The sequence below is a fragment of the Athene noctua genome, chromosome 18, assembly GCF_965140245.1.
Source record: "Athene noctua chromosome 18, bAthNoc1.hap1.1, whole genome shotgun sequence".
Classification (NCBI taxonomy): domain Eukaryota; kingdom Metazoa; phylum Chordata; class Aves; order Strigiformes; family Strigidae; genus Athene; species Athene noctua.
In genome coordinates this window covers 3382279-3409901 of record NC_134054.1, presented here as the reverse complement: position 1 = coordinate 3409901, position 27623 = coordinate 3382279, and the positions used below count along the sequence as shown (strand labels likewise).

The 27623-nt window shown below is 45.3% G+C and overlaps 1 long non-coding RNA gene across 1 annotated transcript in view; it reads right to left on the bottom strand.

The window, feature by feature from the left end:
- LOC141967710 (uncharacterized) overlaps positions 1 to 27623 on the bottom strand; it is a 104123-nt gene that overhangs the window by 13726 nt on the left and 62774 nt on the right. The window contains exon 2 of the long non-coding RNA XR_012634739.1: positions 7091 to 7192. This is a non-coding gene — a long non-coding RNA (uncharacterized LOC141967710). The remainder of the gene's footprint in view (positions 1 to 7090; positions 7193 to 27623) is intronic.

Sequence of the window (27623 nt, the reverse complement as noted above, 5' to 3'; positions counted from 1 at the left end):
AAGGCTGCTTCCTATGTGACTAGTGAGTGGAGATGATTTCCAGGTGAAATTAAGGAGGCAAACGGCTTCATCAGCAGGGTGATGGATTATGTAAACCAACTCACAGTTTTCAGGTAAGAGAAACTGTTTGCTAATGTGAAGGACTCAACACAACCTGGAGAGGTGGGATTTTGTTGATTTATCTATTTCTCCCTTTCTTTGTACTTTTGGATCCACTTCTCTCCATTTACTGGTCTAGCTGTGCCTCTGTCACCCCATGTGCTGCTCTTTCTATTGGCGGTCTTTTGATCTATGTATTGACAGTGGATACAGAAATTATTGAATGCCTCAGATAATTTATTGTGAGAGATTTAAAAATCTTTATGTTTAGTTTAGCAAAGGAAGTGCAATGCAGTATGTACCAGATCAAAGACAAGACACTTAATACTGTTTAATTTAGTAACAAGAGCCAATGCCTTCTAATTAAAATTAGAGCTATTCAAATAAGAAATAAGGCATAAATTTTTAAGGATGAGGAAAATTAACCATTGGAACAAGCGATCAAGTGAACGCGTGGATTCTGTTGCTTGCAAACAAAATCTTCGTCATTCCTGAAGTGAAATTATAATCAGCTACATATTATTAAGTTAAAAGTTGTAGTAACTCAATATTTTATAACCCTTGTTCTACAGGGTCATATCAGGTGATACAACCTTCTGGATGTGTGCTCTGCTGGCAGCTGAATGTGAACTGCTGAATCCAGCCTGCGAGTACATCTATCTACAGAGCATTGGCCCCAGTTATGTCTTGGAAATCGGGCAGTTGTGCAGCAGATATTCTGTTTTGGAAATGCATAGTTTGGACTTGGGGCTGGACAAAACAGACTTGGTTTCTCCCTCTCCCTCCTTTCTCTCTGGAAGTGTGGGGCATGGAGGGTTGCAGTATGGTGATACGAGGTGCTCACCTACACGTGTTGCTCCATCTAGCAAATTAATTCATGCTGATGAGAGAGAACATGAAATTAATGATGGACATAAGCCAGTAAGGAACTACTCAAAAAACCTCCTGCTCCTGATGTTCCATCAGAAAATGTCTCTACGCGCACAATGAGATGGCAGAAATTTTTAGTTCTGCAACTTCTGTTTTGGAATAATGTTGTATCGATGGATGACAGAGGCTGGGAGACCTGTCCTCAGCCCACCTGCTCCTCCTGGACCAGCACCTGCCTGAGGTGCCACCACATCAGCTGCAGGGCTCTGAGCTCTCTCTGCCCTCACTGTGGATGCGCCCAGGGTCCTTACGGCAAAGCCTGTCTTCAGGTAACAAACTGCCCTCCAGTGTGCTGTGTCAGCACTCACAGGCGTTACAAGTTTCTGACCAGCACGGCAGCTGGTTTATGAAAGCAGAAAATGGCTTGCCATGCCATGAAGGGAGGTTATCCCCACACGGGCCTGCAAGTTCTTGCATGTTTGGAAGTTATTCTGCAACTGTGTATTTTTTACAGATAAGAGTCAAACTCCTTGGCTGTTTTTGTTAGGAAACACCTTTTTTTTACCACCTCCTGATCGCAGATTCTTTTCTTTTGCCAAGGGGAATATAAATAAAACGTCCCACACTAGGGCAGATGTTGAGCTGTTTCCTGACACAGCTCTGCTGGGACTCCTACGCCGCGCTCCCAAGCACCCATTCATTTAAATACTGCAAGGCAAGAGCAGTTGTAGGAGACAGAAAGTTTCTGTTCAGACCAACAAGGCAATTGAAGACCTTCCCTGCACAAAATGCCAGCGTGCATTCATGCTTCAGAGGGTCTTCAGAGTTTGCTACAAATTTAGTGGCAAATTCAGCTAGAATGAAGGTTGATTAAAGCTCCCAGATAATTACTCGTTTAGCTGCAGAGCGTGCGCTCGAGAAGAAGTGTTGCAAAGCTTTCTAAAGACTGGAAAGCCCAATGCCTCAGCCAGAGCTGCCAAGTGAACGGATGTGCCAAGTGGAGCACCGTAATGATATCAGTAACAGTAATTATACAGAGAGGGAAGCAAACACTTACCCCATACAACTGCAAATCTGCTACAGCCTTGTGCAACTGTATCTCTGTGCCTGTGCCTCTAATGGGAGCTTGGCTGCGGATGAATTTACAAGTGGACTCTTTCTTAGGCTCCTGTGTTTAAGTTTGCCCTTCCCTCCTCCCTCGCCTTTCGGTTATTTAGCTGAGGGCTTACTGGCAGCGGCGTGAATCGGGGGCTAGCTCTCCCCTCACTCTGTGTGACCTGAGAATCCGTCCCCAGGTGTTTGGAAAATAAACTGCTCCTGTCATAGGGTGGGCTGAGAGCTGGGATGCTGAGACAAAGCTGTGCACGGCGGGGATGGGGGCCAGGCTGAGCGCTGCCTCTCCGGCTGCCCTTTGCTGAGGCTGGTGGCTGAATCTGCTCTGACCTGGGACCAAGCTCTTTGAAGGGCAATGCTAAATGCAGGGTTGAGTGAGGAAGGAAAGTTTTCTGCACCCATAACTTTGGGACCCCTCAGCTAACTTCACACAGATGCAGCAGGGGTGCTGGGATGTCAGTGATCATTCAGATCCTACAAGTTAGGATCAAACCCACGGCTTTGCGGAGGAGCGAGACTCAGGCTGACATCTCAGAATCACAGAATCATCAGGGTTGGAAAGGACCCTGAAGATCAACTAGTCCAACCACTAACCTAGCACTGACCGTTCCCAACTCCACCAGATCCCTCAGCGCTGGGTCAACCCGACTCTTCAACCCCTCCAGGGATGGGGACTCCCCCCCTGCCCTGGGCAGCCCATTCCAACGCCCAACAGCCCCTTCTGCAAAGAAATACTCCCTAATATCTAGTGTAAACCTTCCCTGGCGCAGCTTGAGGCCATTCCCTCTTGTCTTATCACTTATTACTTGGTTCAAGAGACTCATCCCCCCTCTCTGCACCCTCCTTTCAGGGAGTTGTAGAGGGCCATGAGGTCTCCCCTCAGCCTCCTCTTCTCCAGAAGAAACTGCAAAGAAGAAATCTCAGCAAAGATACTGCGAGTGAGGAGGGGCACAGCTCAGTCTGGCTCCAGTAGGTTATTTTGGCTTTGTGTACAGCCCATTATTTAAAGAATAGCTTCTGATGTGGGGTGCAAAGCATCACTTACCCGCACTATTAAGGTGATGCACTCCTAAACGAGAGTGCCAGTGCCAACAGTTCATGACTCAGTGCTTTGGCTCCCAAATGTGTGGGGTAAAACAGAGATCAATTTGGCTGCTGGCAGCCCCCTCTCACCTTACCCACCCCCCCCAAACCCCCATGGGGCATACAGGCAGCCATCCCAAAGGAAGAACTGCCCTGGTACTGTGGGATTAGATGGGTGGAGTAATTGTTTTAGGCACCATGTCATTATCCACAATTTCCAGGCCATCACAAATAGCACTTTGGGTCATTTCCCTCCTATTAGAGGGGAGCTGGGGAATGCAGGGGGCTAAACCAAGCATCAGGCCATGCTGCAGACCTCTGAGAGGGGCTGACTCTATTAGCACACAAATTGCAGACTTTCAGAAGCTGTCTTCTGAAGGGCCCCTAAATACTCTGAACTCTAACTAGGCAGTTAAAAATTTTAATCTGTCACCCAGAGATGCTTGTTTGTACTGTGTGAGTTTGTATGTAAGCTTGTCCCCACCTTAAGTCCCGTATTTGTCTAAAAGTCAAACACAAGTCAGTTTCGACATTGTATGCTGAGCTGAATCCTGCTATTTAATTTGTCTCTATCTCTCCGTCCTTCTGCTAAATTCAACCTTTCTTTAACTGATGAGGTCTTTAACACCATGCTGATATAAATGCTGATAAAGTAAAAAGCAGATGAAGTTTCTGGTTATAGAAAAACTGCCTAAATATCAGTACCTGTTAAAATAATTGGCTCCATTAGGTAATTTGGCTGCATTCATGGCCCATTATTTTGAGAATAGCTCCTGATATAGGGGGCAAAGTATCCTTTACCTGTGCTACTAAGGTGATGCATTCTTAAAAATACCTGGGATGAAACAATGGAATGAATGTGCAGTGATTTGGGAGTGCAGGGACCAAGGCCCCATGCTGAAATTTTGTGGGTTTTTTCCCCCTAAAACCTGTGGGTAGTTTCAGAGCTGAAAAAGATCTCTACTGTAGAGTGCATTAATCCTTTCTGGAGAGTTTCAGCTCCCTTCTCTGACTCTAGGAAGCTGGGAATATTAGCTAAAATCAAGCAATGTATTTGCTTGTGAGCTACTCTGTACAAGGAGGGGGCTGCAGTACAGGCTGCGGGGTGCTCACATGGGAAAAGGAAAAAGGCAGGTGAGTCCCCAGGTGAGCAGAGCTTCAGCTTTGGCTGAGCACTTGATTCAGTCACTTCTCGGGCACAAACCTACAACATGAATGGAAGCTCATTTAATTGGGAAGAGGGAAAGCCCAGAGTTTCTGTGTAGGGTAGCTGTTGCTATCAACGGAGCTGTGGTGATTGAACTTTACTAATGACTGGGTTTTCCTTTGAGGTCTTACTGGAGGCTCCTCAATGAGGCTTCTGTGCTTCCATCGGAGCCAGTTTTTGGCTTTCCACAGAATAAAGGAAGCTTTCCCCTGGTGTAATGAGCGTTTAGCCGGGGGTGCTGATACTGGCAGAGTCTGTCACTGTAGGATCAAAACCAGAACTGCACAGCCTCTGATAAAAAGGCCAGATGTGCCACTTTAATTAATGCAATTTGCTAAACACTGGAACAATTAAGTGCAATGCGATAGCGCAGTAATCTTTGGGGCCAGGAAGTGCCGTCCCCAAGGCATCCCCAGCTGTTCCAGATTTCTTTTCTATTCTGCCATTTTCATAGATGTAGAAACTTAAAGGATTTGCTGGGGAGCCACGTCATCAAATAAAGAAGGAAGCTGAAGGCCTGCAAGACAAACACAAAAAGTTAGGGCCGGTGTACCTGCAGGTGGTTTGGATGAGGATCTGTTGTGTGAATGGGGACAGTTCAGATCCACCCAAGGGCACACGTACAACCCAACACAAATACAGCCCCTCGTGAGCACCAAGAGACACAAACAAACATGTGTATAGGAGCTGAGACTATCAAATACCCCAGACACAGCAAACATGTACCCAGGGTGTTGCACAAACACCCTGTAACACATTCCCACACACCTCTAACACTGTGCAGGCATCAACACCAGGCTGGGCATAGACCCTCACCCCTTCCCCTCCCCAAACACACGAGCTTGGCCCTCCCTGCCTATTTCCCCAGCATGGTAGCCTAGGCATGTTCCCTGTTACTTCTGGGTAAATTCATGCAAGAAACAGAAGAGCTCCAAAGCTTCTCTTTGAGGCACTTAAATCCTCTGGGGCTTTCCTACCTAAGAACTGCAGGAAGTAAAAAAGAAATACAATAATGAGGGTAAAACGACGAAGTTTCTTTAAAAGCCCACAGGTTTCAGGGAAAGTGATGGGAAATTAGAAACATGATAGATGGGCTAATTTCCCTAACTGACAACCCAGACAGCTCGATGCAAAAAAAAAAAAATGTTTGGGTTTGAAATGTGTTCCCCCCCCCACTCCGCATCGTATGTAAGCCCAGAGTTGTGTATGTGTGTGCGTATGCACACTTTTGGTTGGGAAGATGTTGCTTTTATGTTGTCATGCACACACGTGTCTCTACCATCCACTAACAAAACTGTCTGGAAAAGGGAAAATGCAATTAGAAGAAGTATTATGAAGAAACTTCTGATTTGTTCAGGTTTACACTAGCTCAGTTTTCCTCCTCTCCCTGAATGCCCACATCATCCAGTTATCATACAGTTTTACTCTATTTTGGGAGGAAGTTCTTCTATGTCAGAAAAGGAAATTGTGGTGGGGAAAATGGGGGGAAAATAGTGAAAAAAATAGTTTCTCCCTCAATTTCACAGTAACTGCAAAGCCAACACCTCTGGAGCAAGGCACTTACAGAGGTGGTTTGTGTCTGGTACCACCGCGGACTTGCCTGACTTGGAGAAACAGTGTGAAAATGTGGTCAGTCTCCACAGTGCCGTGCCGCAGCACTGGGATCTGAGGTTCAGCAGCACCCTTTCGTGTTCTTCCATGGGAGCAGGAAGGTTAACAGCAAACTTAGATGATATTTCCAAGGCAATAGATTTTTTTATACCCTTCCCATAAAAAGCAAATTCTGCTCAACTAAGTTGTTTTGCAAATGCATGTTGAAGGATCTTCATGAGAATATATGGGTTAAAGATCCCTTTCCTTACCCCTGCACATGTTTTCTGTGCTCTCAAGCAATACAGTGCTTTTCAGGGATGTGTTTTCAGTGGGACATGACGCATTTTTTCAGTTCAAAATGGAATCTGATTTCCAGACGTACTTAAGTCCAGTTAAACAAGACCCCGCTCATGCACCCACATGTCCTAAATAAAATGGAACATGTTGTATGCCCCGAACCACTTCTTTTGCCAAAAAAACTGAAATAAAAATATAACCTCTTACTTTCTATAGGACAAGTACACCATTTCACTAACTCCAGTTGCATTTGCAACTCCTGCAAATCCTGTCTCAGGCCGTAACAGTGCTGTAGAGGAGAGGAGTCTTGTCCACCCTTACAAGAATGCCATCAACTCCAAATCAAACCCAGCAAGAAAGCTCTGAATTTGTGGCACTTATTTAATAAAATAGCTACACTTTCGTTTGGTGGGGTTTTTTTGTTTTCTTCATCTTTTTTTGCAGCGTTTTTAAGCTGAGGACAATTAAAAAGCATCACAGCAAAGATGAGAGGGAGCATTGCCCTCTTCCAGCCTGCTCAGAGAAGGGAATGTTCTTGATAACTTAAATGTGTCTGACAACCTTTAAACATGGACAGCTGATTGGAACTGCTGAGGATCTTAAAAAAAAAAAAAAAAAAAAGAAGAAGAAAAGGACAGAAAAAAAAAGAAGTTCCTGAGAAGCTCGGTGAAGGAATGTCAGCCCTATCACCACTTCCAGCACAGTACAAATGAGAATGACGAAGAGGCATAATTAGGTCTTGGGGAGAAAGGGACAGAACAGCATCAAGGTAGAACATTTCATGAAAAAATCATGTCTAAAATCAAAATGTCTGTGGCTGACACTCACCTGCAGAGAATGATTACTGCCATCCTCGGCGAGCAACATCCTGGAAGAGGGTGGTGATGAGGTGGATGACCTGTCCCATGATCATGTCTTGCCCGTGAAGACCTGTCAGACCACACCAGAAGGAAATTAAAGCACTAGGTGATGATCAGTTTGGGATACATCTGCCGTCACCCTGTGAGGAGACAGGGTGCTGTGAAGATTGTGCATGACACAGGTCCTGATTTTGGTGGCCCCACATCAGTGCTAAGGAAAAGCACACGAGTTCACAGGGGCAGCAGTGTCTGGTTGGTGGCACCTGGACCTTAGGTGGGGCAGTGGCTCCCAGCCTGCCTGTAGTCTGTGTCGTGGCCTTTTCCCAGCCTATTTCTAGAAGTACATACAATTACACTGATGTGATCCTGTGGCATAATTTTATTTGGATGCATGTCCCTGTCTTATGCACAAAGGTGTGAGACTGGTATAAAAGCCTCTGCATTAGGTGAAGATTCAGGGAGAGGTAAGGCTGTACCATAGCTCTATAACTGCTCAGAAATGGGTCCTTTTAGGATGAAAACAGCTCTGAGCATGTTCTTGAATTCTGAGTGCACATTGGAGGCTGGGATTTATGATGAGTGAACTGTTAAATCCAGCTGGATGGTAGCTGTCACTTTATTAGAAATGTGATACAGGTCTTACTGTTTCCCCAGTCCAGAGGGGACCATCCAGCTTGATCATCACCTTTAGGGTTCAAGGGCTGGGTTGTCCTTCCCCACCTCCCAGGAATGTCCACAAGACACAGCTTCAGAAGCCATCCAGCCTGGTAGTTTGGAGTTCCTCCAGGAGAATGAGCTTTAGAAGGAAAAATGGAGGCACAGGTAGGCATGTCCAGCCATGGGTGGATGTGCCCTCAGTTAGCCTGTTGGACTGAATTTTTGGAAGGACCTGGCTGGAGGAGAGCCTTGCTTCTTGCTTCACAGCAGGGCTGGTCTTCAGAGACAACTAAAGTACCTCTGTGCACACCAAGAAACAGAGCCTTGGTTCTACCAAGTGCAATAAGCAGTTTGTGGACCCAGCAGCAGGGACTAAGCAGAGAGGCTGGAGTGCCACATTGGACTTAGGCGTGGAAATTCCTCTGAGGCACCTCAATCCTCTTTTGCATATGGCTTTAAGCATCTTTGAAAATAGGAGGTAAGGTCCTAGGACACTTAGTTACTTTAAAAGGCCCTTTTGGACCAGAATGATTGTTTTGTTGACAGAAACGGTGCAGGTCTGTCTTGTGAAGGCAAGCTTGTCTGTCTGTGTGTTTGCACATGCATACTCACACGTGTATTTTGCTGCATAACTCAGAGCCAAACTCCCAAGCTGACTTTGACAGTCTAAATTCGCAAATCCTTTCCTATACCACCACACTAGTTTCAGGGAAATGCTACCTTTCAAGTAGGGATAGGAAATTAAAAGAAATTAATATGCTACTCAGCAAGATTAATTAATTCCCTAATGTGCATACATCACTTAGGAACGGTAAAGCCCTAGATAACTTTTTATGTCTGAGGAAATATGGTCTGAAGTGGTTCAATTTCAGCCCAGTAAAACTAGCATTCATTAGGGAAGCCGATCTGGAGAGGAAGGTGCGGAGAGGGAAGCGGTGCCAGCAGCTACCTGGTAGTCATGAGATGGAACGAAAAAGCTGCCATCTCCAGGATGAAGGACTTGAGGTTACAAGATCATAAAGCATGGGAGTCCATAAAGTTTCTGAGTTCTGAAGGCATGCTTTAAAAGTTAATATCGTGCAGTATCAGAGCCATAACAAGAAGTCACCTAGAGCCATTTATTATTCATTGAGAGTCACCCTCACTACACATATACCAAAAGTCCTTTAATGTCTCAGGTATGTTCCTCTTATCTAAAGGAGATTTACAGGAATATTATTGCATCTTAAGGAAATGCCAATCAATTATTTTAACACTAATTTCTGCCATCTTAATAACTTTCCAAAGGCACAGACTGACCATATTTAACGGTGTAGCTGTTAAGCTTCAAGAGATGTCATTTCCCCCTTCGTAATTGGACATTGTGTCAGTCATGCTGTCGATAACGGCTGTATAATACAACTGTACTAGTATGTTAAATTGCCATGTATTTCATATTATAGCCCTGTGTTATGCCTCTAAACATCCTCTGGAAACCTTTTTACATGATCTTCTGTACAGAGAACTAGCCTGGCATGAAATTCATTGTTTCAATTTTAACTAAAGGGAATTAGGTGCTGACATTCCCCTGAAGTACAATAGAGGCTGGGTGCTTCATTGTTTTGAGCTCTGAAAAAAATAATTCTCCTCTTCAAAATGGATGTGTAGCACTCAAAGTTTTTCAATTACACTGACTGTTTGTCTTCTCTTGGTTGTTTAAAATGGACTGGTTTCTTTTTTTCAAACAAACTAATACATTATATTAAAAACTCTAAAGAAATTACCCTTAGGTGACTTTGAAAATCCAACAAATATTTCACAGTGATTCTTTAGGAGGCACCTTGTGTCTCTGAGATATACTTTACCATTTGATTCCTAACAGTATCCATCTATCCCTACATTTATCTCATCCATCAATGAAACAGCTCTTTCCTTAATGACCACTTCTGCATGTTGCCTCCTCCAGCACCCCTTTGCCTTTTCCTTGTCATTCATTAACAAATTAATCCTGTTCTCTTGGATAGATGGATTTCATTCCTGGCACTGCTGACCAGGTGTAAAGTGGCAAGTGGAGTGAATGGTGGTACCTCTCCTTCTCCTGAAGTATCTATTAGGTGCCCTTCAATGCAAATGCTCTTTAGAACAAGGAAAAACTCTCTACCAACCCTATGACACTGATCTGTTTCGACTATGAGACTTGGTAAGAGCACTCACCACAGCAGGATGGTCCGTGCAAGAAAGCCAGGCTGAGACATGGCAGTTGTGGGTCTTCAAAAATGAGGTGGTGTGTTACATTGCTGCTGAAGTGAGTGACCATCAGTGATGGACACTTTCAGCCCTCTTCACACATCTAGCCTGAACTCTGCTGCTCTTCTTGCTTATCCTGACACTCTAACCTTGACCTTTGCTGAAATTTAAGGCTAGGGGTTTTCTCCTCCATGGGCAGAAGATATGGGTGATTTGGCCTTTCTCTATTTTAGGACTGCCCTTAATCACATTTACTTGTTGCTTTGAACTATCACGGTTTCCCCATACCTTGTTTTTGAGGTGAAGTGCCCCAAACTGGAGACATCCTGACTAGTATTGAGCAGACTAGAGGCAGGTACTGCCTCTTCCTGTAAGGGGTACAGCATCCAGCAGGGATGGGAGCTCAGCCTGGGCTGGTGATCTCACTTGTGCCCAGTGAATGCCCTAAACAAAGAATTAGCAAACAGCACACACACCTTTAGTGGTTCACACCCATGGGATGGATATATTCATTTCCAGGCCAGGCTTTGCGGAACCAGGGAAAATGCAATCAAAGCTGAGTGTAATGCTTCATTCAAACTCTGCAGCTGACTATATTTTACTGATACATAAAATAACTGCAGGAAATGAACCTAACAGCTGTTTACACAATTGTAGATAAGGTGCCCTTGCCTCCATTCGAAAGCAAAAGGTGGTTTTCCTGTGAGTTGTATCTAGTGAACGAAATTCTAGAAAAAAAGAGGGAGACAAACATCTGCCTTTGGAAGTTGCAGCACACTTTGGGCTGGATGCTTTGGGCCGAATAAAGTTGTGTAGCTCCACTAACTTCAAAAAAGGAGCAGGCTGGTTTACCAGAGCTGAGCATCTGAGCTTTCTGATTGAAAATAATCAATGAGCAGGAGTTGCAGACAGAGTTAAATGAGTTGCTTTTCTAGCTGAGATTTTACAGAAGTCTCTTCAGCTGAGAGGAATTAAAGCAGGACACCGAGGTCTTTCAAGTAAAAGCTTACTGAGCACAGAACTGGCAGTGGTTACCTTCTGCAACCAGCATTCTGCTTCCCAGCATTTTCCTATCTGCACAGCGTTGCAGAACAGCAAAGCAAGAAAGATGCTTCTGCTCTTCAAAGAGCCTTTTTTTCTGCTTGACTCAGCACTTTTAAGATGGTGGTTATAGTGTATCTATATAGGCACCTTCTGCAATGTGAGAATCTGATATTCAAAGGAGAAAGGGTGCTGCCTTTCTCAGACTTAATGGTGTAGAAGGAATTGGCCAGAGCCTTGGATAACAGTGAGGGCGGAGAAAGGGTAAACAGGTTTTGGAAATTCCTCCCTAATTGTTTTTCTACAAAATGATTCAATATTTTGAAGATAAAAATATGTAAATCAGAATGGAGAAAAAAACATAATCAGTCTTCTAGAGAGTGGAGGAGAGGAGGAGATGCGTAATATTTACTATCAAAATTTAGAATTTCGAAAATTTGATGAAATGTGAAATATGTGACATACCTTCAACCAGCTCTTAGAATAGAAAGAACAGTAAAATCCCGTCTAGAACAGATGCAGATGGTATCTCTTGGCTACTGCGGCTGTTCTTTTCAGTGTCAAAAATTATCTGGGTATGGAGCTTTTCTGAATTTTTCTTGATATAGACTCTTATCTTTAGAATCCCACTTTAAATCCTGAGCTGGAAGGGCTCCCAGGGTGACCAAACCAGATGTTCTGCTTGGAGAAATAAGAACTGAATTCTGCTTCTGCAGATCCCCAAGTCTCCATTAAAATGAGAGTATCAACTAAAATATCATACCATCCAGAACGTACCAAACCAGTAGAAATGTTGCCATTTCCCTTATTTTCAGTTAATTTAATTGTCCATGGATTTCAGGAAAGCAGGGGGACACTTCCAAAGCCTTTCAGCTTTGTTGTGAAATTTGTTCTACTCCTGAAACAAATCCTGATGTGCTGAGCAGATACTTGCTACTAGTCCGAGACCTTTCATGTCTCTCTAGACCTGGGAAACTGGCAAAGCTCATGGTGTTCTCGGAAAGACATTGCAATGGCTAGAACATGTCAGGTGGGAGAAGTTCCTTCGGTGCTGCAACATCTACAGACAAACAGATGAACAAATGGATGGACCCTGTGCAGACATATTTGTTTGTTTTCCTTTCACTGTTCCTGGGTTTGGAACCTCTTTTTATTGGATGAGTTCATGTGTTGTACCAAAGTCGTGTCTTGCACTAATAACATTTCCCTGTAGAGAATGACAGTCCTTGGAGCCTTCCCTCCTTCCTCCTCCTTCGGGAGGGTGCGCAGCTGGCAGGACCAAACCACTCTCTTTATTGATATAATCAAGATGCTGCAGTTACGCTGACATTGTAACACCTGGGATGAATATTCACATTTGTGTGATGTTATTAACTTACCCCACTGGCTGGAAATGCTCTGGAGAGCTGTTCACAGGTCTGGGTTTTGGTCAATAATCGTGGCTAGATTGTATGCTCAGCAAGTTACCTGCCAACCCAATACTCTTGTCACAGTCCAAGCCATTAATTATCCTATGAACATTGGACAATGTCTTTTCCATTTAAAATGCAGATACTGCCTGCAAACAGTCACAACACAGCCATATTTGTGCCATATTTTCTCCTGTTTGCTCAAAGCAGGTCTTGACTCCCATCAGCTGATCTAACCCACCCTTTCAGAATTCCAGATGAGAGAGGCATACATGGAGGGGAGATACCCTAGTGCAGTTAGCATAGCACAGAAATGAAAACCCAAGACCCTGCTAAGCCAGCCTCTTCATTGTCAGTAATGCTCTGGTTCATCCGTTGCATTGGCCTGAGCTGAGTCATCTTGTGCTTGTACTGAGAGCAGAATACCGCCCAGTGAGAGCAGTGCACGCTCTGCCAAGGTCATCGCTCAGCCACTGACCTTGATGTGGGATTTCTCTGTGCTTAGGGAAGCAGTCACATGTAAGAATCAGCAATGAATCTCCTTATTCTTTAACCAAATTAGTGTCAGAGAAATTGGGTTTTGGGGGCCCCCTCCCAAAGGCTTTCTAACCCCCCTCACCTCTGCCCTTGATATATCAAGGGCAGAAATAGGACACCTGAGGGAACATAAAATTTTAACTACTTACCTTTTCACTCAGTTTTCCTTTCCTCCCTCTAAGGACAGTGTCTGGGACACCCTCCTCTTCATTTCTGTTTAACCTTCCCCTTTAGCTGTGGGAGGACAGATGCCCTTGGAAAGAATAAACAGGAAGGGCCAGACCTGCCTCTGGTGTAAACCACTGCTGTTCCCTGGAGTCAACAGTTGCAAATCCTGCCCTGTGTCTGCACAACAAGCCTTCAGACAGAAGAAACAGCCTGAAGCACAGTGTGCTGAAACACCCTCTGACACCCTCTGACCGGCCTGGCTGCAGACCAGCAGGAAAAGCCAAGGGACTTTGTTATGAGAATTTTAATTCCGCTTTCCTGGAACTATGGTGAAGGGCTGTCTCCTTGGGGCCAAACATGGGTGTCTTTTAGATCCCAGCAAGAGGTTGTGAGAAATCATCATTCAGCCTTAGCTTTCACTTTTTCATGTTCCCAAACCCAACAAGACAACAAATGGTCTCCCCTTGGCTTGCCCAGATGCACAGTCCGTATAGAGTACTCCGAGCAAAGTGCTGCTGCTGAGTGGTGGGACCATCGGCCTTACAGCTAGGATGAGAATTTTACTTTACAACCCGGCATAATTCACATCTGGGCCAAGAGGTCTGGGGGGCTCTTGAGCAAATACCAGCTTATGTCTGAAAAATCATTCTGGTTCGCTAAGTTAGGAACAGCTTCCAGTGAATCTAGGGCAGATTGATGGTTTTGGTGTAAATTTATGTCTCTGAGTCATTTCAAGCAGCAGCTATTTTTGATTTTTCTCCTTCCAGCTGAAGCTGGAGATGTTGGTTGAGCTCTGTTGCACCAGGTGCCATCAGACAAACACGAAGAGTTGGCTCCTGCTTTGATATATGTGCAGTCTGAGTTGAGACGATTCTTTCCTGAGAGGACTCAGAGGCTCACCAGCAGCCCTGGGGGCATACATCATGACTTACACCACCCCATGTCCAACCCTCCACATGGTACTGCCCTTCCCAAGCTTCTGAAAACCAGTCAAACCCTCTGGCCTTTGAAAACACAGGCAAGCAGCTGGTAGAGACTGGAAATGTAGTGGGTCCCCACATCAGTTTTGGCTCTAATGGCAACAGAAATGTCCTCAACAACCTAAATTCCCAGGAAACACATAACAACTCCTTGATACCTGCAGATGTGACCCAGCTAAGAGAATCATGTGAAAGCAAATGTCTCTGGGCTTGACTGTTGTACATCTTTGTCGTATGTGAATGGTGGAAGACCTTGCTGGGCTTACATGTTGGTGAGAAAGAGTGTGAGCATCAGCTCTGTGTGTGGTGTGTACGGCCATGTTTCCAGTGCTGGAGAGTGATCATGCTGTGCATCTGCAAATCTCATAGCATCCCTTCAGCACTGCAAAGCAGTGATCTAATCTTGAGTAGGGAAGTTACCACGTCTGTGTCTGCTATTAACATTTAGAAGGTAATCTCCTTAACACCATAAATGCTAACTACTCTGGCATGCCCTTGACAGGTATAATTGTCTGTAGTCCTGTAAAAAATAATAGCCATCTGGCAGAAAGTACTGATGCTGTGAGAAGAAAAAGAAGATGGGCACCAGCAAGAGACCAAAGCAAATCCCTCAGCACAGGTTACCTTGGGGCTATTTGATTGCCTGGCAATCTGCTCATGTCCCTCTTTTCAGCTACTTTCAATGTCATGGGAGGATCATCTTCCAGTTTTAGCCTTATGGCCGGCACAAGCCCTATCTGAATTTATTACAGACAAGGAAGCAGAAATATTTCTGCTTCACTGGAACTGACAAACATGAAAAAAGAGCTAGCCTGGTGGAGATCAAACCCATGGGTTACATAAGAAACCTTGCTTGATTTCTGAAAGAAGTGTATCACCCAGCTAGAAGTATACTGTATATCATCTGATGCTTGCAAGGATTGACCTGCCTGTTCCTCAGCATCTCTGGCTCTCCTCATCATTATAGCCCTTGTAAAAAATGGCATATTAAGTGCAAAGACTAACAGTCCTGGAAAGGAAACAATCCCCGTTATGCACAGAACCAGAGTGCTGCATGCAGGCAATGCAAGCTTCTGCCAGGGCATCTCTTGGCTTCAGTCTTGATCTGTAGAGCTCTTTCTTGGGATAAAGAAAGAATCCAGTTCAGACGGGTTGTTTGGTCACTGGCCTTTCTGATAAGACTGCTGAAAAAATTTCCTGTGGAAATTTTAGGTAGTGGCAAATCAGGAATATACTCCAGGAGGTGCCCGGCCAAGACTCACTGTAGAGCAGCTGCCAACCTGTTGACAGTTGACTGTGAACTGGAGTGATGTGCTGAGTATTGCCTGCAATGAACATCAGCCTTTGCTGCAACCACCATACCTGTGAAGGGAGGGCAGAAGGATGTGGGAGGAGGGAAATCCTTCAGCCAACGTTGTTTCCAGGCTCTGACAGAAACCAGGAACCCTGATAGCTCAGAAACTGTTTTTATCCAAATCCTATGAGCCAATATACCCAAACAAGTTTAAACCATCTCCCAAAAGTCATTCACAGTTAACAACAACTTCTCTGAACTTCCTTAAGGTTATGGTCAGATTTTCACTGTAGCAGTGGAACAAAATCTGTCTCCAAACAGTGAGAAAAGAAATTTGAACTTTTGCATAAATTAAGAGCTGTATCCACAGATTGGTCTGATTTTGTTGATGGATTTTACCTTTTCAGTTTTAAAGAAGTGCTAAGTTCACCCATCCCAGTGTTGGTGCATTGGCATAATTTCACCTCCTGGTCCATTTTTGAGGAGAAGGTCCATTCTCAGGTTTACCTGAAATCTCCCTGTGGCTTTTTAATACCCCCAAGGAAACAAAGAGGATGGTCTCTGTTAGCAAAGTCTCCTGAGGATGGCTTAACTACAGTTAATGATAACAACAACCACCAGAGCAACACAGAAGAATTTAGGGAGGAAAAGGGCACATTTCACTCCTTGCTCTCAGAAAAGTTGATCTTGTCTTTAACCTCTGGATGAGCATACATGAGCTACAGATTGAAGACATCTGCTGCAAGACAGCTGGATTCACATGGTCGAGCAACTGTCCACAACCTTCAAACAAAGCTCCACCAAAAAGAAGGCACTGCACCCCACCACCTGCCTAATTCCTGCCATGGTGAAGGTGAAATCTGAAATCTCTCTAAATTGAATGCACTTTGGCAAACACCCCACAGCCAATGCCATAATGCCATCCCAGCGTGGAGGTGGGGCAGGCTTTAGGGCCACCTCATTCACGAGATCTCTCTTACACAATTGTATTTATTTCATGGACGTCAACTCACTGCCAGGATCTGAGAATCATTTTATTAATGACATCTGACTTAATTTTACTTTTTTTTTTTTTTTTTTTTTTAATCTGTAGACTTGTTGCTCAGGACCAAGACTGTCATATAAATCAGTTAAATGGCTCAACCCTTTTCCAGCCTTCTAGCTGATAAGTGGTGGCACAGCTGATGCAATGTCTCACACTAAAAGTCTCATAGGAATATTTTCTCCAGAGGATTCATATTTAGCCCTTTGCGTCCCGTTAAATTGCATTCCCTGACCCCATTTGAGACTGTTTAGAAGGATACTGACACTTGTTTTTCAGATTTTCATCTAATCCTTCTTCCACTTTGCATAAATCAGGAGTAACTGCACTAAAGTCTATTTCTTCCACAAGCATTAAGAAAACTGCTAAAACCACCAAGATTTATTTCAAACACTGGCTTCAGTCCTAGCAATAAGTAACTTCAAGCACAGCTATTGCTCCTCACTTAAAGGACCATGACATGGTGTTTGCTCATCTGGGTATTCCTGCTTGTCTGCTAAGGGCTGGGCATACCCTGCAGCCTCCCCAGGGGTCTGCCCAACTCCCTGCCCCCTCCTCAGCCTCCTATTTCAGTACTGTGTGCCACCATCCCCGAGACTGCCCCTCCTCAGTTACATGTGCTTGAAACTGGCTGGTGGGAGTAGGCAGAGCCACAGCAGCCTCTGTGGTAGCCCAGGGTGACAGCAGTGGGTCAGAGACATGAAGCAGAATCCATGGTTTGGATTTGAGCAATGCTGGCTTCCAGAGATTACAGAATCACAGAAAAGGTTGGAAAAGCCCTTGAAGCTCCTCCAGTCCAACCATGACCCTCACCCTGACCGTTCCCAACTCCACCAGATCCCTCAGCGCTGGCTCAGCCCGACTCTTCAACCCCTCCAGGGATGGGGACTCCCCCCTGCCCTGGGCAGCCCATTCCAACGCCCAACAGCCCCTTCTGCACAGAAATCCTTCCTCAGAGCCAGCCTGACCCTGCCCTGGGCAGCTTGAGGCCATTCCCTCGGGGCCTGGCGCTGGGGCCTTGGCTCCAGAGACTCATCCCCCCTCTCTGCCCCCTCCTGGCAGGGAGTTGCAGAGGGCCAGGAGGTCTCCCCTCAGCCTCCTCTTCTCCAGACTGAACCCCCCCAGTTCCCTCAGCCGCTCCCCAGCAGACCTGTGCTCCAGAGCCTGCACCAACTTCGTGGCCCTTCTCTGGACACATCCAACCACAGCTCCATTACATGTTTTTTCATGATGTGCTAGCTACATCTGTCTGCTTTGCTGTCCTGAGCTAATGTTTTGAACATTTCCAAAATCCATTTCTGAGAAGATTTGTTTTAAACATGCTGCTATTGTGAGAGTGGTTTTGTTGAGCTTCTCTCCTCTCACCTGCTCCTGTCTAAGGCTGTATGTCTCTAACCTTCCATACCCCTCCTACCCACTGTCCCCAGTACTGGCTGCCACTGGAGTGATACCAGACAGGGGACTTCATCTTGCTTTATTAGATGAAGAGTAAAATGATCAACTGCAGAGCCAAATGCATCTCTTAATTTAACTATGTTAAAATCAATGCTGTTACCATAGTTTGATTCAGTCCATCACTTTACAGCCCAGAAGAACTGGGTGGTATCGAATGGCCATTATCTGCTGGCAGCACTGGGGATAGTGTCAGCTGCATACCCACCCTCCCATCTAGCAGGATCCTGATGCTTCCCACATCTCTCTCTTCCTCCACTGACATTGTCCAGCCATTAAAGCCCACAAAATAGACCTCATCTTCTTAATGAGGGGCCCTCCCTGCCTGATTGACAATCTGCCTGTGGGCTCCCACTAGTTCCATTCAACACAGCCACAACCTAGAGCATTTTGTAAACCAGTCCCTTTCCAGGGAGGTTTGTGACCCTTAAAGTTTGCAGTAACATTTTGTTCAGCAAGAGTGTTAAGCAGCCAGAACTGACTGAAATGCAGCTCAAACAGGTAATTAAACATCAATCCATCCACAGCCAAGTTTACACTGTTCCAGGTGAACACATCATATCCAGGCTTATGTGGTAGTATAGCCCTTATTTCTTAATGTGTGTAAACCCAGTTCCACAGCCTCCTTCATGGTATACCCTGTAGCAAACCCATGATTTTAAAAAATCCCCCTATACATTTGAACAAAAAAAGGAATAGAAACAATCCAGTTTACTGGAACATCACATCTCTGTTCCATGGCTCAGGGGGACTTGGGATAACAGGGGCCTCGCTAACCATTGTCCAGGGTTGTTGCACATACACAGATGAAGACAGAAAGACAGCAGTGCAGTCACCTCGGAGCAGTGCCTCTGATCTCTACCAGCAATGCTGTTTGAAGCAGGGTTGATTTTTCATCTGAGTTTCTTTGTGTTACTATTAACTCCAGAGTGACTCTAAATAGTCATGCAGCTGGGGACAGGCCTGGTGACACACCTGATATGTGCTACTGAACTTTGAAATATCCTGCACAGGCAGGTAACTTCTACACTGCCAACACTAAATTGTGAGTCTAGCTAACTCTAGTAGCATCTTGGCATTCACAGGTTTAAACCCCTTAGGATCAGCTCATCACTGCCCTGTGTCCTGCGCCGTGAGTGCCACCACTGCCGAGGCAATGCAGGACAGATGTAATGCACTGAAAAATCAGGAGGTGTCCTAGTTTTGGCTGGGATAGAGTTAATTTTCTTCCTAGTATCTGGTACTGTGCTGTGTTTTGGATTTAGTATGAGAATAATGTTGATAACACACTGATGTTTTAGTTGTTGCTAAGTAGCGCTTATCCTAAGTCAAGGATTTTTCAGTTTCCCATGCTCTGCCAGTGAGGAGGTACACAAGGAGCTGGAAGGGAGCATGGCCAGGACAGCTGACCCCAACTAGCCAAAGGGCTATTCCATACCAGAGGATGTCATGCTCAGTATATAAACTGGGGGGGGAGTTGGCCGGGGGGGCAGATTGCTGCTCAGGGACTGGCTGGGCATTGATCAGCAGGTGGTGAGCAATTGCATTGTGCATCACTTGTTTTTTCTTGGGTTTTATTTCTCTGCCTTTTTGTTATCTTTCTTTTTATTACTATTATTATTACTATTATTATTATTATTTTATTTCAGTTATTAAACTGTTCTTATCACAACCCATTAATTTTACTTTTTCTTTCTGATTCTCCTCCCCATCCCACGGGGGCAAGGGGAGGAGTGAGTGAGCAGCTGTGTGGTACTTAGTTGCTGGCTGGGGTTAAACCACAGCAGGAGGGCAAGATTTTAAACCATCTTTCACACTCACTTTGTAGAGGGGCAAAGCATAATGGGTTGTGCAAGGCAAAAGAGAAACAGCAAAGCGAACCAGGCAATATGATGTCCCATAGATATTCAGCATATCTATGTAGATATAAATACACTTCCTATCCTATCCTACCAAGTCAGGGATTCAGCATCTTATGGAAATGGGTTGGTGAGCTTCTGCGTCTCTTCCTGGCATTTGTCCCCCTTTAAAACACCCCACAGCATTTAGCCAGGCAGCAAAAGGCTGCTCTGGAGAGGCTGGTGGAGGTGCAGGGAGGGCTGCAGGCGGGAGCACACTGTGCTGGCACATGTCTGGGGCAGCCAGAACCGTGCGGTGGGTCAGATGTGGTGTGTATTAGCCCCATGGGGATCGAGGCCAGGGTCTGCTGGGCAGGGCTGAGGTGTACCTGGCTCCCTGCCTGCACTCCTCCCACTGTCTGCCAGTTTAATGAACACCAGATTCACACAAAGTGTGAATAGCAAATGGGGGGGGGAAGGGAAAAAGTTGCTCTTGGGATAGAGTGACAAAAGCTGCACATATTTTCATCAACCAAAGGCCAGGACATAATAATAATCACTTTCCCAGCCCAGAGGAGAAGAACAAGACCAAGGGTTTCTTTTCAGAGGAGTTGAAACAATAGTGACAAAGGGCCACACAAGGTCAGTGACACTTTTGCAACTCATGTCAGCTGAGGAGCTGGTCCTGATCTGTCATCTCTGCTGATCACTGACAACTGAGACCATGAGGCACAATCCACCTCTGTGTTACCGAGCGGCAGAAACCTCCCCGCACTCAATGGGGCTACACAACACAGCAGCAAATGAGAAAGAGCTCTCCTGCATTCAAGTACGGGGCTGCTGCGCTCCCTCCGCTTTGGTGACTCACCATGATTGTCACATCACTCTTCCCCCACCCCAGCACCTTCATCAAACCCTTCAGCTCATTTGCATGGCTGGGAAGGGAGAGAAACTCCACAGTTGCTGACTGTCGAGAACTCCCAAAAAGTGTCATTAGTTAGCATGAAATTTTTCTGTTGTTTAGCAAGGTCTTTGGAGGTGCAGGGCTCCACAGACACTTTTACAGTCCCATTTCAAAAAACAACAAACCCAGAACAAGAAGTGGCAACTCTTAAAAAAAATGGCAGCTCTTTTCTATTTGGGGTACCTGCCTAGTATGCAGCAAAAATCATATACCCTTCTTAATTCACTACTAACCAGCTGGGCTTTAGTCCAGGAACCCAAAGCTCCCTTCGCTTCTTTCAGCGCTGAGGTTTGTGTCAAGATGGGACATCTCTGCTGTCATCTGTGCACAGCAGAGGATGGAAAACCTGCAGGAGTATTTCACAGCACCTCACACCTAGCTGGATGACAGCAGGCAGACTATCAGTGTGAGTTTTGCCCTTTCTTCCTTCTTTTTATAAGGCTGATCGAGAAGAGGAGGTGGTAATACAGGTTGCCCAGGATCACATGAGTAGTATGGAGCCAGAGGTATAAACAGCTGATAGTTAACACCTTGACTGCCTTTAACATGCACTGAGCTCCTGAGCAAGAAAATTAAAGTTTTAGCAATAGTCTCCCTTTAGCCTTCAGTACTGTTTCTTTCCTAAGACAGAATAACACATTTCCAGATGAGGAAAGGGCTGTTGGAGTTTTCCAAACACACAGGGCCAAATCTTCACCCCTTGAAATCCCCAGAGCAGCACAGAGTCAGAGGAAGGCTGTGGGTTTGCCCCAGCTGCATGTTTTGTTGTTGGTTTGAGAGCTGGGGCAAAGCCATGGTGAATCAGGGACTGGGGCTCGCATGCTTGGTTCATTATTTCTTCTAATGTAGGAGTGACTGGGAGAGGACCCTTCCCAATCCCAGTGTCAGGGGCTCAGGAGGGGCAGAACAGATCAGGGTTCAACCTCCATGTCAGGCTGCGATAGCCTACAAAGTCACCCACCCCAGATGACATTCTCTTCATGTACATGAACAATCTCCATTCTTACAGGTCTTCAACTGCATTTCACCAGAAATTCCTGGTCAGAGCTCTCCACAGAACATAGTGGTGGGGTAAACACGAGCTGTTTGCATCCCACCCAGGAATACGGGCTGGGCAGGAGAAGAAGACTCTCCACCGGCGGAGGCAGTGGAGCAGCAGAAGGCCAAAAGTCCTGTGCACCTACCTGCCTGCCTTTGAGGCCCCATCCTTCCAAAGGACTTTTGCCATTAACAATAAAGCCTTGTGCTTGCCCAGGAGATAAGGGTGAGCTGGGACATGCAGCCAACCCTCCCAGTCACCATGGCTGTGCAACCTATTGCACCCTCTCCTTTGAGCAGCCAGACATGGATCTCATCTGAGACAGTTTTACAGCACATAAACCCACTTACTAGAGAGCCCTTACTTAGGGAATTGTCTCAGGTACATTGACCTCCTTTTGCAAGTAAAGTCAAGGTACCACTTTCCAAAGCAGCACGAATGGAGGTTGCATCCCTCCCCATCCCTCCAGGCCCCCTGCTTGCAGCCCTCGATTCCTCCCAGAAATGGTGGCTCATACTGTACTTCCCGGGATGAAAGCACCCAGCCTTTGTGCTCCCCATTCCAGCAACTTTCCAAAGTATGTGTCTGCCAGCGAAAGAAACACTTTAATGTTTGCAATGCGAGAGGAACTGTTTATACCCCATTCTGGTGCTGTGTTTCACTGGGGTGAGAGACAGCTCTGGGCAGTGAGGGATTAAGGGGGTCCATTGTATCCTTTTCTGATGTTGCCCACCATTCCCTGCCATTTGCATACATCCTGCATTCAGGATCCGGGGGCATGGAAACAGCCACCCCACCTGCTCCTGCGGCCGGACATCGCCGGACCAGGGGACGCTTTGAACAGATTTTGGGGGGGACGATTGCACACAGGGAGAGGGGTTGAGTGTGTGTCTGCGTGGGGAAGGTAGGGCAGAGGGGGAGGGGGGGAGAGAAACACGAGTAAACATGAATTGGGAGGATTTTCAAAGCCGGCAGAGGGCCTGGAAAAGGACAGGCTTTGAATTCTGCATGTTCTTTTAACTCGGCCTCTGATTTGAAGAGGCCCCCGAAAGCCTGGTAAGCCTCATTGAACTTGAAAAGCTACAAGCTTCCTTTCTTCCCCATTTGCTTTGTCTTCTCTTATCTCATTCATGTGAGACATTGCTCTCACCCCGGCCCTTGCAGGAGAGCGGAGCCAGCCAGAGCCCCCAGCATCACAGAGAAGCAACAATATCACATCGCTCCCAGAAAGCCCCTGGACAATAAGCAGGAATTATTAGTGAGGTGCTGCAGCGACCCCGGCTCAGCCTCGGATACAGGCTAATCAGGAGGGACGAGGCTTTCCCTGCCAAGGCTGGGCAGATAGACCCTACGCTGAAGGAGGAGGGTTCGGGCACTGGTTTTAAGGGGACACTTGTCAAGAGTGGCAGAGCCTGCAGTTGCCCTCACAATGGCAGCCCCACATGCCGAAAGCTCTTTGGGAGCAGGCAGCCCCTTACTGGAGGTCCCAGCCCCTCAGTGCTGCAGCTCACAGATGCAGGCTCCGGAGGGTACAGTCCCACGTATTCCCAAGGATATCAGGACCAAAGCCAATGGGGAATTGCATAACTGTATCCTCTCTGTGGCTCTCCTGTGGGGCTTTGCACAACGCTGCCGACTGCCAGGATATCAAATCCCTGTTCCCACCTTGCTGATGGAGGAAGGCTCGAGACAGTATTTCCTGCACCCTGAGGAGCCCTTTGCAGCCTGTGCCATGTGCTGAACCGGTAGAGTCCAGGACCCAGGAAGGATTGAGCAGGAATGTTCCACTGCATGTGCCTAACTGTGTAACAGGATTTATCAAGACCAATTCATGGGCCCAACAGCTACCTTCAGTGAGGACAGGGATGCACCTGCTGGGTTCAAATACTGTTTAACCTCACTGGGAAGGGGAGATAAAATCCCCAGGTGTCCCAACACACCTTAGGGAGAACATTAAGCTGCCAGTTATAAACAATCACCGCGTGCATGTTGTCCCCTGATGCTGACTCTTCCTAACAGACGTTTACAGTCAGACATTCCCCTGCAAGCTGCATACAAAAGCTGCTAAAAGTTACAGCCAGGTGGGCCTTTTCTGATGAATACTGCACTAAAAGGCAGCTTCCTGCAACACTTCTCCCACTGCGTGAGTGGGGAAAGGGTGAGGGTTTGGAGACTCTTCATAAACAAGTAAAAGCTCAGATATAATGAGAAAACCTTTTGTGACATAAGGACCTCTGCATGTCAAGTAAATTCATTATATACCAGCTTGAATGGCAATCCGACAGCCTCCAAGTGTCTAATGCAATTACGCTGAGATGGGAGAGATTGTACAGCTGTGCTTCCCTGCTAATAAAAGAGAGCAAAAGTAACAAAAAGGGGATGACAAGAAACTGAGGGCTTTCCACCAGGCATGGCAAAGCTCGCTGGAGTTCGAGGGTTCATGAAACTCCCTGAACTGATTTTGGAGTTCACAGGGTTCACAATGCAGGCAGAGTTCAGAGGCCTTTCCTCAAAGATCTAAAATTGGGTTTTTTTCTCCCATCCCTTGTCCCTCACCTTCCAGGGGGAGATTTCTCATTAAATACATAGAAGGGGCCTGCAAACCCTTCCTCCATTCATACAAATCTGGGACAGCTCTGGTAAATTCGGTAGATTTACTCCAATATATGCAAGTCCAGCATGTGTTTTTTCATCTGTGCAACAGTGCAGAGTGCTTTTCTGCCCCCCTCCCACAGCACCACCCAAGTGCGTGGGACAGACACAGAGGACGTGGTACCCAGCCAGGCGGCAGAGTGCAAAGATACCTGGGGAAACCCTGTACCCTACACATATACATAGCGTCCCATTATTATTCTACACATACAGGCCCAATTTAAAGTAAGACCTCCTGCCACCGATGGCTGGAAAGTAACAAAATCTCACCCATGCCTGTCTCCCTAGTGCCTTTCTTGCATCTTTGTTCTTCCCCTGCCTGAACTGGCAGACAAGTGTGAATGGGTTTGCTGGTGTCAACACAGTTTTAACCCTAATCCCACTTAAATCGTAATGGGATACCTGGGTCAGCACAACAGCTATTGCAAGTTACTTTTCTGGTCAAGAAAGGGATCCTCCAGAAATGGTTGTCCACCTTGATAGGACTTCTGAGTATTTCTCCCTGCTCAAGGCCTGGTGAGGCTGTCAGGTACACTCTCTCCCATGAAAATGGGGCTTTCGAACCACTGAGACATAGCGGCTGCTGACTCTTATTCGTGCCTTTAAGTTCCTTACGGTAATTGGGGCTCTCAGGCAATGATAGCTGACATTGACCACAGATCACATTCGGTTTGGGTATAAATGGAGTCCAGTTAAGGAACCATTCTGAGCCAGTCCTCTTTAGAGCAACAAAGCTGCAGTCGAGGACTCTCCCCTTGGCTCAGGATGTTGCCCAACTCCTTGAGGTTGAGAGTCCTCACTTTTCAGGTGAGTGATTGTGCATTTTGGATTTTTGCTAAATCCTAGGAATTCCTTGAACTGGCTGTGTAATAATAGTTTCCTCTCATGGACATCTGGGCCTGTAGTTTATTAATTATTGCTGGAGTGCTAACTGATTTTTCTCAAAAATAAATTTTGAGTATTTGTCTTGTTTCTTTTGAGAGCTTCTGCAACATAAGTTAAAATTATCTTTCTTCTCTTCCACTTGAAGGTTTGCCTTTCTCAGTCTGTCTCAGCTAACTGAGGCCTTGATTGCCTTTCCAGCTCAGGTTTATGCATTATAATGGTAGATTTACACCTACACAAGAGAGCCAACAAAACAGCATGGTGGCCTGGGGACATGTGTTGTGTACTTTAGCTTAAACCTTTCACTTAAACTTTTAGCTTAAATCTTTTTCAAAATGACATGAAATAACCTGAAAATTATTTTCTGAACTGGAAATAGCTTCTGCACAGAATATTAAACCACCTCTTCCCATGCTAGACAAACCCTGAGACCAGCACGTTCTTCCCTCTGCAGCTCTGTTACAGCACTTTGTGCATCCAGCCCTGTGGGCGTCAAGCCAGCCCTTTGAAGGAAAAGTGCACAGGAAAGGGTATTTCTCTCATAGGCGATAGATTCTCTGTAATAGTACTAAGCATCAAGATGAAAAAACTGAATCCAAATTATCTGTTGAGAGTTCCCTGTTAGGACACCTAACATTAGTAATGAACGCCTAAAGAGAGCCAGAGTTAAAGGCAGGCACTGGCATTACATTTTGGGATATTTTGATTTTTCATGAATTAACTTTGAAAATGTAGCACATTTTCTATTTACACTCAGGTATTTGTGCTATACATTGTACTAGATGATAGCCTTCTTTTATTAAAGTTATGGCAAAAATTTAGGCCTTGTTCAACTCAACAGGGAAATTCCAAATAAAATAAATTTAAAAAAGAGATTTCATTTCAGCTGTGGGTGAATTAATTGTGTTTGGCTCTGCAGGGTTGTCTGTCTTCATTATTTTAGTTTAGGCTAGATTAGATTAAATTAGATTAGATTGATGGATGGGGGGAGGAATGAAAGGACAATATATTCCCTTTTTAAGAGTAATATACAAAATAATTAAAGTCAGATGAATTTCACAAGAATATAAATCTCAATAAAGTTAGATGACCACTGTGGACTCTTTAACCTTGAAATAGTTAAAGACTCATTTTAAGACACGTGTAATTACTTCTCCACACCATGTACTCATTTACAATATCCATATAGCACAAAATCATTCATATTGAAAGATATCCTAGTAGATCTCTCACTGAAAACTTCAAAGATTTTCAAAATAGCAGGCATTTGGCAGCAAAAAGGTCCTTGGCTCAGGAGATATCATTGCTTTACAGACTTTTTTTGTGACTGTGCCTAAGTTTCAGATGATTTTTTGTTAACCCAGAAATACATCTGTCTGCTCCTATACAGAAGGAAAAAGGATTCTCTGCAGTGAGACGACACCTAGTAGGCAATTCTTAGCTCGATCAAGTAGTTTTCCAGCTCTTCAGAACAAAGCAATTGACTTGGCTTGGAAACTCAGCCAAGTAAAATCACAGAATTCCATTGTTGACTACAATTTGAAGTTTATGAAAGAAAAACCCATTCCTCTACCAAAACTGGGCAGTTTAGAAGCAGGAAACACGAGTTGGAACTTCAAAGCTTTGAAATTTTTTTTTTTTTTTTTTGCACTGTGCACACTGAAAGATTTTCCTCTGTCCAGGTTCATCTGGAAAGCTATCTGAAATTCAAAAGGTGCTGAAAATTTAATCCCAAACCTGAATTATCATCACAGCCTCAGCTTCATGATCCTTTTATCTGATATTTAACCTTCTTCAAACAGCAGATACATGCTGCTGAATGAGGAATGCTACAACTAGTCCAAAAATAGTCTAACCTTAGTTTTTTGCCAAGCAGAAATTGTTTAGTCCATCCTTTGCAAATGCTGAGCTATCTTCTGACCCAGTTCAGCTGTTCCCTTTGTTAGTCACTCCTTGGGTAGATACAGCCATGGCCTTTCTGTACTGTGAGCCAGCAATTCCATAAATATCAGTTGAGCTTTTCCCACCCTTCATCATCCAAATACTTCATTGAATCCTACTCCGAAGCTAGAAGATGAGAGGGCGTAAAACTCAATTCATTGGCTCTGTATACTGAAAGGGTTTGGTTGATTTTTTTAAATGATTATTAAAAAGACATTTTGTCTACAAGCTCCTTACTTACCCCACTGCTCCTTAACCTTCAGTGATTATGCATGGGCTTCTGGGTCTAATTTGAAAGCCCTGGATGCTGTGTACCATCATGCCAAAGCAAACACTCATCCACAGGCAGTACTGGTGCTGCCCAGAGCGTGTCTGG